This window comes from Salvelinus alpinus, chromosome 36 (genome assembly GCF_045679555.1).
Source record: "Salvelinus alpinus chromosome 36, SLU_Salpinus.1, whole genome shotgun sequence".
Taxonomy (NCBI): Eukaryota; Metazoa; Chordata; class Actinopteri; order Salmoniformes; family Salmonidae; genus Salvelinus; species Salvelinus alpinus.
Genome location: NC_092121.1, coordinates 4,020,997 through 4,033,882, shown reverse-complemented (window position 1 = coordinate 4,033,882; position 12,886 = coordinate 4,020,997).

The window sequence follows — 12,886 nt, the reverse complement described above, 5'->3', positions numbered from 1 at the left end:
GAAGAGGATGAACCCAGATGGTTGCCTATGTTAATTTAAAGATTGTGGGGGTTGGGTCTAATGCAAATATCTAACATGGGGGAGATTAAGAGTATAAGGTACTGAGCTCTGGGAAAGCAAGTCCAAAAGCTCACTACTGTACTGCGCTATACTGAACTGCTGCCCCATTTGCCGGCAATCACTAAATCCAGGTGGAGTTCTGGTCTATGAGAATGGTATAGGTTTATATAGATTTTAAAACATGTGGGGGGCACCCTGGTATTGTGTGTGGGGGGGGGGGGGCATACATCTGATGTTTACCATCAATCACTTTGGCACCCCAACCCTTAGGGTTACAGAGCATTTAGTATTGTTATCAGATAAGTTGATACCTGCAATACATACAATTGAAGTCGGAAGTTTACATACACTTAGGTTGGAGTCATTAAAACTCGTTTTTCAACCACTCCACTAATTTCTTGTTAACAATCTATAGTTTTGCAAGGTCAGTTAGGACATCGACTTTGTGCATGACACAAGTAATTTTTCCAAAAATTGTTTACAGACAGATTATTTCACTTATAATTCACTGTATCACAATTCCACTGGGTCAGAAGTTTACATACACTAAGTTGACTGTGCCTTTTAAACAGCTTGGAAAATTCCAGAAAATGATGTCATGGCTTTAGAAGCTTCTGATAGGCTAATTGACATCATTTGAGTCAATTGGAGGTGTACCTGTGGATGTATTTCAAGGGCTACCTTCAAACTCAGTGCCTCTTTGCTTGACATCATGGGAAAATCAAATGAAATCAGCCAAGACCTCATTAAAAAACTGTAGACCTCCACAAGTCTGGTTTATCCTTGGGAGCAATTTACAAACGCCTGAAGGTACCACGTTCATCTGTACAAACAATAGTACGCAAGTATAAACACCATGGGACCACGCAGCCGTCATACCGCTCAGGAGGGAGACGCGTTCTGTCTCTTAGAGATGAACGTACTTTGGTGCGAAAAGTGCAAATCAATCCCAGAACAACAGCAAAGGATCTTATGAAGATGCTGGAGGAAACAGGTACAAAAGTATCTATATCTACAGTGAAACGAGTCCTATATCAAACAATAAAGGCAGAAGGTAAACAAATACACTTGACCAAAAACCAACAGTTAACATTACGCACGGGTGAACACAGCACCCGTCGAAAAACCAGCCATCATGAACCGAACTGAACACAGAAATAACCACGCACAACAAACATGTGGGAAACAGAGGGTTAAATACATAAACATGTAATTGGATAATGAAAACCAGGTGTGTAGAAAATAAAGACAAAACCAATGGAAAATGAAAGATGGATCAGTGATGGCTAGAAGACCGGTGACGTCAACCGCCGAACGCCGCCCGTACAAGGAGAGGGACCGACCTCGGCGGAAGTCGTGACAGCAAGGAAGAAGGCACCGCTCCAAAACCGCCATATAAAAGCCAGACTACGGTTTGCAACTGCACATAGGGACAAAGATCGTACTTTTTGGAGATATCCTCTGGTCTGATGAAAAAAAAATAGAACTGTTTGGCCACAATGACCATCGTTATGTTTGGAGGATGTTATGTTTGGAGGAAAAAGGGGGAGGCTTGCAAGCCGAAGAACACCATCCCAACCGTGGAGCACGAGGGTGGCAGCATCATGTTGTGGGGGTGCTTTGCTGCAGGAGGGACTGGTGCACTTCACAAAATAGATGACTTCATGAGGAAGGAAAATTATGTGGATATATTGAAGCAACATCAAGACATCAGTTAGGAAGTTAAAGATTGTCCATTTGGAAGACAAATTTGGGACCAATGACCCCAAGCATACTTCCAAAGTTGTGTCAAAATGGCTTAAGGACAACAAAGTCAAGGTATTGGAGTGGCCATCACAAAGCCCTGACCTCAATCCTATAGAAAACTTGTGGGCAGAACTGAAAAAGCGTGTGCGGGCAAGGAGGCCTACAAACCTGACTCCATTACACCAGCTCTGTCAGGAGGAATGGGCCAAAATTCACCCAACTTATTTTGGGAAGCTTGTGGAAGGCTACCCGAAACGTTTGACCAAAGTTAAACAATTTAAAGGCAATGCTACCAAATACTAATTAAGTGTATGTAAACTTCTGACCCACTGGGAATGTGAAAGAAATAAAAGCTGAAATAAATGACTCGCGCCAGTATTATTCTGACATTTCACATTCTTAAAAAAAGTGGTGATCCTAAATGACCTAAGACAGGGACTTTTCACAAGGATTAAATGTCAAGAATTGTGAAAAACTGAGTTTAAATGTATTTGGCTAAGGTGTATGTAAACTTCCGACTTCAACTGTACCTCACCTATGGCACATTCCAACTCTATCCATCCATACTAGCCATGGCTAAAAACAATCTCGTAGTATATTAATAACAAAATGTTTTGCCCTGCAAGCACAATAAATGTGTGGAGGTCAAAAGAAAGTGAAATTACTTCACTTCAATTCTTCAAAAAGGGAACAATAACCATGTGATATTATTGTGCCCAATAAATGTGAAGCTTCTGAGGGGGGGGGGGGGGCTATAAAGGCTGCATTAAAAAAACATGCGCAGAGGCTTTGCTTTTTTAGCTGTCCGGAAGAGGCGTCCAGAGAATTCGGCAATTGGCAATGCAGTGGGAGGGGGGGGGGGGGTATTCCACCCTGACACTGAAATACATAAATATCTTCCATCTGGTGATGATGTCATCACTGGGTGTCTGTTTATCTGTTTGTTTATTGTTTACCAAAAAATACATAATAATTACAACAAAATCAATATGGCTAAAGGTTACTGATGGGAGAGATGGAGTTGTAGCCGTGGTTTGTTATTCCTTTCACCGATCCAGCCCTTCCTGATAGGTTAAGGCAAAGACGTAAGACCAAGAAAAAGGTCCACTGAAATATATAGGGGATAAGGGAGGGACAATATGAATCTATACCAATCGGTGACATCATCAGCTAAAGGCCACCATCACAGTACCAGATCAGGGACTTCTAGTAACGCTGAATACGGCATAAGCAGTCTATATGACAGGGAAAGTGTAGTCACGTCATCAGATAGGGGCGTGCAGGATCTCAGCTCTGATGTGGAAGCAACTGCTCCCCGTTCAGGCCAGGCAAATCGGTCAGGGAGGTAGCAAAACGCTGACCTCAATGGAAAAGAATGTAAATCCTTTTTCTTTCTCTCCTTCCCCTCCCCTGCAATTTAATTCAAGCAATATGTGCCTTTGGTAACTCTCGTCTTTTGCAGGGAGAAGAGAACACTTTTTTTCCCATCTGATACTCTCGCTCTCCTTCTCTTCCTCTTCAGTCCTCGCTTTCTCCATTGCTCTCACTCTGCTTTTCCCTCCTCGTCCCTCCCTCCCCACTTTCGCTGCCTCTTTCCCTCCCCCTCATTTGTCTTGTGGCGGGATGGGGATTGTCTTCTGGGCTTGGTTGGTCGGCACGTCACAGTGCCACGTCGGAAAGCTCTCTTCTCTTTCCATCTCCCCATCGCCTCATGGCCAGAACTCTGCCTTGGGAAAACAAACCCCAACCAGTCCAAGTCAAGGCTCTAATTTAGTAACCCAAATACAGTTGTTCCAGCTTTAGCTTGGGAGAAGAGAAGCAGGGCTTTTGGAGTTTGTGTTGAGCGTGTTTTGTTTTTGCACATTTCAGGGGATTTATTGCAGATCTGTATTGACCCCGAGTTCCCCAGGTCATCCTTCCTGTGGTCCTGGCCTCACTACCAGCCCCCCCCTGAAAACATTTGGTTGAGGGATGCCCTCGTGTTACCCATACCCAACACACAATATCTGATCCCAAGACACAACATGACGTCCAATTCAATTTGACTTGCATAGCATTTTTTTATAAATACAATTTGTTGCAATGTATAGATCCCTGAAGAGCCAGCAAAGACAACAGTGTCCAGGAAAACCTCCCTAGGTAGCAAGAGACAGAGGAGTCAGACTCAAGAGGTGGAGCCCATCCTCCTCTAGCTGGCCGGGTGGAGGTTCAGAATACTTTCCTCGTGCCTTTCTCGTCACTCGCGCCAACAAATGTGTGAAGTTAGCACTGTACCATTTCTAAGGGTTGTCACGGTAGAGAGATTAAAAGGCATGATTAAGTGTTCTTTATGATCTCATATGAGCTCATTTGATTACCCTTCACTGGAGTTCAGATATAGATGGCCTGTATTCATCGCTGGCCTCCATCACCAACTCAAGGCAGTTGAAAATTCTATCCACTCATGCAAAATACCCATTTCCCTTGTAAAAACCTTTGTGCTGCTTTCCAGTAGGGAGTGAATTTCCAAATATCTCTGGTTCATGTGTTTATTCAATCAATTTACTCTGCTATTTTAGACTGGCTCTAATTGAGAGAGAGAGGGAGTTAGAGAGTGAAATTAAGGAGAGGGCAGTGGTGGTAGCTATTCAAAGCCCTGTGCTGGGCGTTTCTTACATTTCTGTGGTCCTGGTCCGGTCATGGAGGGTGCTGCTGCCTGCCTCTTCCAACAGTAGCTAAACGCCAGAACACGAGCAAAAATTGCTAGATATATTTTCTAAATATTCCTGTTTAATGCTCCACTATTGTGTCTTTCAGGCCAAAATTAGGCTATTTAGAGGTTAGATCGACATTAGATTGTAATGGTCCAGAACCAAAGCTGGTGAAGGCGAAATCAACGGAGGGTTTTTAGAAAGGCAACACGAGGGGTTAAGCCAAGCATTATCTTACAGCTGGCTGGCATGGGTCATCTGGTTTCTATCCTGTGGTAAGACGGCCTTCAGTATCAACTGGATGACATAGAAGGAAGAGGTGGAGGAACGCTCCTACTATGACTCTGGAGAGGCCCTATATTTTAGAGAGAGTACACAAACGCAATTCCTTGTCAACATGGACCTGCAGTGTTTTTACGTATGATATGACATTCATGAAGTCTATGAGAATTGTTTGTAATATACCAAGAGTTAGCTCATTGTTTACCTACTATAATTCATGTAACATACAGGGCATATTTTTCATTTAGTCTGTTCATGAAGTGTTTACAGGTACTTTGAATCAACCTATGAAAAAAGTTCAAATGCATCCATGGAGCTCTTACGCCATTGACCTGTTCAGACCTTTAGTCCCAGAGCCAATGAGGCCCAGCAGCCACTGAGTCTGCACTGATGGGGAAAACATCTGGGGTCAAAATGGAATTATCACCTCTGGGCTAGAGGAGGCTCTTGCCATGGACTTGCTGCACCACACTGCTAGATGGTTAGGGAGAATGTGACTAAAACTAGCATCTTATCCATTCAAATGGATGTGGATTATATATATACTTTTTCACTTAATATAAAAGGAAATACAACTTCTGGTCAACAAAGAAGGAAACTAGCTGATAGCTGCTGAGGAAAGTTGGGGTAACTCTTCATTTTAAGGGGTCCTTATCACAGCGTAATTACACTGTAAAAAGTATTGTAGTTCATTGTAAATACTCATAGTTACACTGTAATAACCACATGTAACTGGTGGTAATTGCAGTCTGTAATTTCAGCGTTGTAGCAACACATGCTTGTTACCATGCTTGTTACCATGCTTGTTACAAATGGGCAAGTTTCCACTAAATTCACCAATTCTTTGTTTAGTTTCTTCTCAGCTGAATCCGATCAGCAATAACTGTCACATTGGTTGTAATCTCTTGAGGACAGATGCACTGGGTGTCCAAGATTGCAACGTTTGGAGGCTCAATAGGCTCTAATTACCTACCTGTCAATGCGCACTCTTTAACATCTCCACTCAATGTTGTTGCCGTCACTTGCCCCCAAAGTGCCACCTGGGTTAACTTGTTTAGGTTTACAAATACAGATCAGATATACGTCAACCTCACTGACTGGGGTCATCCCATACGGGTGTCATTCCAGATTTTAATTTGACGTATTTACGTATAATTCATGTGTACGTTACCCATTGTGACAACCTGAAAGGGAAAAGGAAAGGGATACCTAGGCAGTTGTACAACTGAATGCATTCAACTGAAATGTGTCTTCCACATTTAACCCAACCCCTCTGACCCTCCTTGCCATCCAAGTGAGAGAATAAACCCACAAGTACAGCACAGAGTACATGTACTATCTACATAAGTACAATGCAATTACTAGGTTTTAAACAGGATTATTTAAAATGAAGTCTCGAGAGGTACTTGTAATTAATGTGTACTTCTATACTGTACTACGTTACCTATCCTGATAACCTGGCCCTGATTTAAAGCTTCTGGAAGCACCATCCAAGTGAGAAAATAAACACACTAATACACCACAGAGTACATGCAATATCTGCATAAGTACAATGTAATTACTAGTTGTTACACAGGATTTAGCTAGTTAAAATGAAGTGCATCTTGAAGTGTACTTACTTGTAATTATTGTGTACCTACAAAGTATGTTACACATTCTGAAAATCTAAAATAGTGAGAAAATAAGCACACTATTACACCACAGAGTACATATCTGTAATATCTGCATAAGTACAAGAGTGTTGCTGCACAGGATTTAACTAGTGAAAGTGAAGCGTAACTTTATAGTTACCGATGAGTCATTTCTATAGCATTACTTATTACCCATTCCCAAGTGAAAATACCTACAAACAAAATATGAGCTTTACTTTAGCTCTACTTTAGTCAACTTTATTGCAACATGTAAAAAGACCTTACATTTCTTACAAAATAAAATATTTTTATTGTTAGATAAAAAAAAATACAAAAATGGATTAAACAAAGATATAGGCATAGGCCACAAGGTTCAGGGAAGATAAGACCATTGAGCCCAGCTAACGTTAGCTAGCTAGTTAGCTAGCGAAAAGCGACCATAGCATATTTGCCATCTTTAAGTAGCTAGCTAGCTACTGTAGTCAAGGCTAGAAAACTAGCTAGCATGCTAGCTAATCAACAACAACAAAAAACACAGATTGCATGGAAAGTATATTCTGTAGATCGGTGGTCACCAACCGGTCAATCGCAATCGACTGGTCGATCTTCAAGGCATTCCTAGTCGATCATCAAACATTTCTGTAGAAAAGCCAATTCTAAAGGCTTTGGCTCCTTTTTTTCCCCATTTGTGTTGTGCTGTTGGCGGTAGGTGCACTTGATTCAGAAGCCCTGCGCACCCGTTAGGCAAAGTGTTCCCATTTTGAACCATTTAATTTGTCTGAATTAACAGATCTACCTGGCGGACTAGGAGATCCGTGGCTAAATTGAGTGTTCCTACTGCGCTAGCCAATCGGGTCGCTCGTATAGTGTATCGATAGCCCTGCGACTTTATTATTATTAGCAGCTCGTCATGTCCATTTTAATATCAAGGAATATTTCACTTTCTCTGGTCATAGGAACAACATGAATTAATGCAGGAGGCAAATGTGGTGAGACTCGATTTTCGCTATCAGGTGAAAGAAGGTGTTCCCCTCTCTCTGGTCAGTCTCACTGGAGGAAAGGAAGGAGAGAGATGGGACCGTGAGACCTCTGTTGCTCTCTCCCTCTCTCCGCTGAGAGTAATACTATGTTCAAAACAACTGGGAACTCGGAAATCTCAGACTTCCGACCCCAGTGCGTTCAAGACAATTGGTATCACGGGGAAAAAACAAGATCTGACTGGGAAAAATAGTTTTGAACCGATCATCCAACTCAGAACTCCATGTAGGAAATTGGGTATCTTTCTAGAACTCCGACTTTCTGACCTGAAAATCACTGACGTCATGAAAAGCAAAACAATTTGCATGGAAAACTTACTCTCTCCTGTGTAGACGTTTTTAACCTACAACACAGTGTATTTAGCGGCAATCATTGATGTCTGACATTATTTTAACAGTTTTAGAAACTTCAAAGTGTTTTCTATCCAATTCTACCAATTATATGCATATCCTGGCTTCTGGGTATGAGTAACAGGCAGTTTACTTTGGGCACGTCAGTCAGGCGGAAATTCAGGAAACTAGACCCTATCCCAGAGAGGTTTCAAGGATCCTTTTGGTCCTAGATTTGGCGCTCCAGTGCGCCGTGCGCCATGCGGTAGCAGAGAAAAATGCCTATGACTTGGGTGACTGGAGTCTCTGACAATTTTATGGGCTTTCCTCTGACACCGCCTATTATATAGGTCCTGAATGGCAGGAAACTTGGCCCCAGTTATGTACTAGGCCGTACGCACTAACCTCTGTAGCGACTTACGGTCAGATGCCAAGCAGTTGCCATACCAGGCGGTGATACTGTGAACCATCAGATCCTCCTCTCCACCCTCTCCGAGCTGGGCATCTCCGGCGCGGCCCACGCTTGGATTGCGTCCTACCTGACAGGTCGCTCCTACCAGGTGGCGTGGCGAGAATCTGTCTCCGCACCACGTGCTCTCACCACTGGTGTCCCCCAGGGCTCTGTTCTAGGCCCTCTCCTATTCTCGCTATACACCAAGTCACTTGGCTCTGTCATATCCTCACATGGTCTCTCCTATCATTGCTATGCAGACGACACACAATTAATCTTCTCCTTTCCCCCCTCTGATAACCAGGTGGTGAATCGCATCTCTGCATGTCTGGCAGACATATCAGTGTGGATGACGGATCACCACCTCAAGCTGAACCTCGGCAAGACGGAGCTGCTCTTCCTCCCGGGGAAGGACTGCCCGTTCCATGATCTCGCCATCACGGTTGACAACTCCATTGTGTCCTCCTCCCAGAGTGCTAAGAACCTTGGCGTGATCCTGGACAACACCCTGTCGTTCTCAACTAACATCAAGGCGGTGACCCGTTCCTGTAGGTTCATGCTCTACAACATTCGCAGAGTACGACCCTGCCTCACGCAGGAAGCGGCGCAGGTCCTAATCCAGGCACTTGTCATCTCCCGTCTGGATTACTGCAACTCGCTGTTGGCTGGGCTCCCTGCCTGTGCCATTAAACCCCTACAACTCATCCAGAACGCCGCAGCCCGTCTGGTGTTCAACTTTCCCAAGTTCTCTCACGTCACCCCGCTCCTCCGCTCTCTCCACTGGCTTCCAGTTGAAGCTCGCATCCGCTACAAGACCATGGTGCTTGCCTACGGAGCTGTGAGGGGAACGGCACCTCCGTACCTTCAGGCTCTGATCAGGCCCTACACCCAAACAAGGGCACTGCGTTCATCCACCTCTGGCCTGCTCGCCTCCCTACCTCTGAGGAAGTACAGTTCCCGCTCAGCCCAGTCAAAACTGTTCGCTGCTCTGGCACCCCAATGGTGGAACAAACTCCCTCACGACGCCAGGTCAGCGGAGTCAATCACCACCTTCCGGAGACACCTGAAACCCCACCTCTTTAAGGAATACCTAGGATAGGATAAAGTAATCCTTCTAGCCCCCCCCCCCCTTAAAAGAGTTAGATGCACTATTGTAAAGTGGTTGTTCCACTGGATATCATAAGGTGAATGCACCAATTTGTAAGTCGCTCTGGATAAGAGCGTCTGCTAAATGACTTAAATGTAATGTAAATGATGCAACCGGTCAGGATGCTCTCGATGGTGCAGCTGTAGAACTTTTTGAGGATTTGGGGACCCATGCCAAATCTTTTCAGTCTCCTGAGGGGAAAAAGCTTTTGTCGTGCCCTGTTCACGACTGTCTTGGTATGTTTGGACCATGATAGTTCATTGGTGATGTGGACACCAAGGAACTTGAAACTCTCAACCTGCTCCACTACAGCACCGTTGATGAGAATGGGGGCGTGCTCAGCCCACCTTTTCCTGTAGTCCACAATCCTCTCCTTTGTCTTGCTCACATTGAGGGAGAGGTTGTTGTCCTGGCACCACACTGCCAGTTATCTGACCTCCTATAGGCTGTCTCATCGTTGTCGGTGATCAGGCCTACCACTGTTGTGTCATCAGCAAACTTAATAATGGTATTGGAGTCGTGTTTGGCCACGCAGTCATGGGTGAACAGGGACTATAGGAGGGGACTAAGTACACACCCCTGAGGGGCCCCAGTGTTGAGGATCAGTGTGGCAGACATCTTGTTGCCTACCCTTACCACCTGGGGGCGGCACGTCAGAAAGTCCAGGATCCAGTTGCAGAAGGAGGTGATTAGTCCCAGGGTCCTTAGCTTAGTGATGAGCTTTGTGGGCACTATGGTGTTAAACACTGAGCTGTAGTTAATAAACAGCATTCTCACATAGGTGTTATTTTTGTCCAGGTGAGAAAGGGCAGTGTGGAGTGCGATTGAGATTGCATCATCTGTGGATCTGTTGGGGTGGTATGCGAATTGAAGTGGATCTAGGGTATCTGGGAGGATGCTGTTGATGTGAGCCATGACCAGCCTTTCAAAGCACTTCATGGCTAACGATGTGAGTGCTACGAGGTGGTAATCATTTAGGCAGGTTACCTCCGCTTCCTTGGGCACAGGGGCTATGGTGGTCTGCTTGAAACATGTAGGTATTACAGACTCGGTCAGGGAGAGTTTGAAAATGTCAGTGAAGACACTTGCCAGTTGGTCCACGCATGCTTTGAATACATGTCCTGGTAATCCGTATGGCCCCGCGGCTTTGTGAATGTTGACCTGTTTGAAGGTATTGCTCACATCGGCTACCGAGAGTGTTATCGCTCAGACATCCAGAACAGCTGGTGCTCTCGTGCATGCTTCAGTGTTGCTTGCCTTGAAGCGAGCATAAAAGGCATTTAGCTCATCTGGGTTTCCCTTTGTAGTCCGTAATAGTTTTCAAGCCCTGCCACATCCGATAAGCGTCAGCGCCAGTGTAGTAGGATTCAATCTTAATCCTGTATTGACGCTTTGCTTGTTTGATGCTTCGTCTGAGGGCATAGCGGGATTTCTTATAAGCGTCCGGATTAGTGTCCCGCTTCTTGAAAGTGGCAGCTCTAGCCTTTAGCTCTATGCGGATGTTGTCAGTAATCCATGGCTTCTGGTTGATACTTGTACGTGCGGTCACTGTGGGGACGATGTCGCCGATGCACTTATTGATGAAGCCGGTGACTGAGGTGGTATACACCTCAATGCCATTGGATGAATCCTGGAACATATTCCAGTCTGTGCTAGCAAAACAGTCCTGTAGCGTAGCATCCGCGTTATCTGACCACTTCTGTATTGAACGAGTCACTGGTACTTCCTGCTTTAATTTTTGCTTGTAAGCAGGAATGAGGAGGATAGAATTATGGTCAGATTTGCCAAATGGAGATTAAAGTATGGTGCATTGGGATGCTTTCAGAAAATGTAACATTTGTAAGAAGCATGGTAAGAAGCATTCGTGTTACATCCCTGTAATTTCAGACCGCATTTACCCCATGTTATTACAGTGTAACTATAAATTATTACAATTAATTACAATACTTGTTAGTGTAATTAGTAATTACACTAATAAGGACCCCGTAAAATAAAGTATTACTGAAAGTTGTCCATTTTCGAATATGGGCCATGTCTACAGAAACAGACAAACTTGTGGATGACCCCTGTCAGATGGCCTCCAGTGACCTATTCTCTGAAACTGGGGTGGACAGCTGCACCCATAACCTGAACTTTGATCTCTCATGGGGATGAGCAGTCATCCCCCCTAGGTTACCCTCCCTATCTTTGAGTTTGCAGGTCCACTAAACCCAGACACCCATCAGGCAGTATGTTCATATGTGAAGCTGAGGAGGAGAGAGATTTACACTGTTTCCCAGCTTGGAGGCATCACCATGGAAACCCAACACTAAGCGTTACCAGATGTCGGTCAAATATGGTGGAAAAAAATGTAAAATGTTCTTGTTGCGTTGTTTTGCTAGTACGGTGTGTAGAGGGGATAAGTACTGAGCACAGAGCTTTGGGACAACCAAGGGAGGAAGTGTACATTTAACAAATCAGCCTTTTCATTAACTACCTACTTCAATGTTCTGTCTGTGATATATGCATATCTATAGGCGTTATGACAGAATGAAAGAGATTTGGCCACCTTATTTCTACTGAAAAAATATATAAAAAGCAGCATGTTGTTGTTCCCATGTTTCATGAGCTGAAATAAAAGAACCCGGAAATGTTCCATACACACAAAAAGCTTGTTGCTGTAAAATGTTGTGCACAAATTTGTTTACATCCCTGTTAGTGAGCATTTCTCCTTTGCCAAGATAATCCATCCACCTGACAGGTGTGGCATATTAAGAAGATGATTAAACAGCATGATCATTACACAGATGCACCTTGTGCTGGGTACAATAAAAGGCCACTCTAAAATGTGCAGTTTTGTCACACAACACAATGTCACAGATGTCTCAAGTTTTGAGGGAGCGTGCAATTGGCATGCTGACTGCAGGAATATCCAACAGAGCCGTTGCCAGAGAATTGAATCTTCATTTCTCTGCCATAAGCCAACTCCAACGTCATTTTAGAGAATTTGGCAGTACATCCAACTGGCCCCACAACCGCAGACCACGTGTAACCACACTACCCCAGGACCTCCACATCCGGCTCCTTCACCTGTGGGGTCGTATTTCTGTCTGTAATGAAGCCCTTTTGTGGGGAAAAACGTATTGGCTGTATTCTGATTGGCTGGGCCTGGCTCCCCAGTGGGTAGAACTTTGCCCTCCCAGGCCCACCCATGTCTGAGCCCCTGCCCAGTTATGTGAAATCCATAGATTACAAACCAATTTATTTATTTCTATTGACTGATTTCCTTATATGACCTGTAATTTTTGTTGTTTAGACTACTCGAATGGCATAATAATGCCATGCCTTGTAACAGCAATGTATCTGATGTTATCAACCAAGATTTGATATGAGACACAGCATGACAGGTATTTCTCTCATTCCCACAACCGCTCAGTGAAGGTGCTAGCAATAGCATTTCAAATAAAACATTCTGTTGTCTCCTGGCTAGCTGCCAAGCTAAACGTAGCTGCAGAGAGCTAGCTGATCCCAGA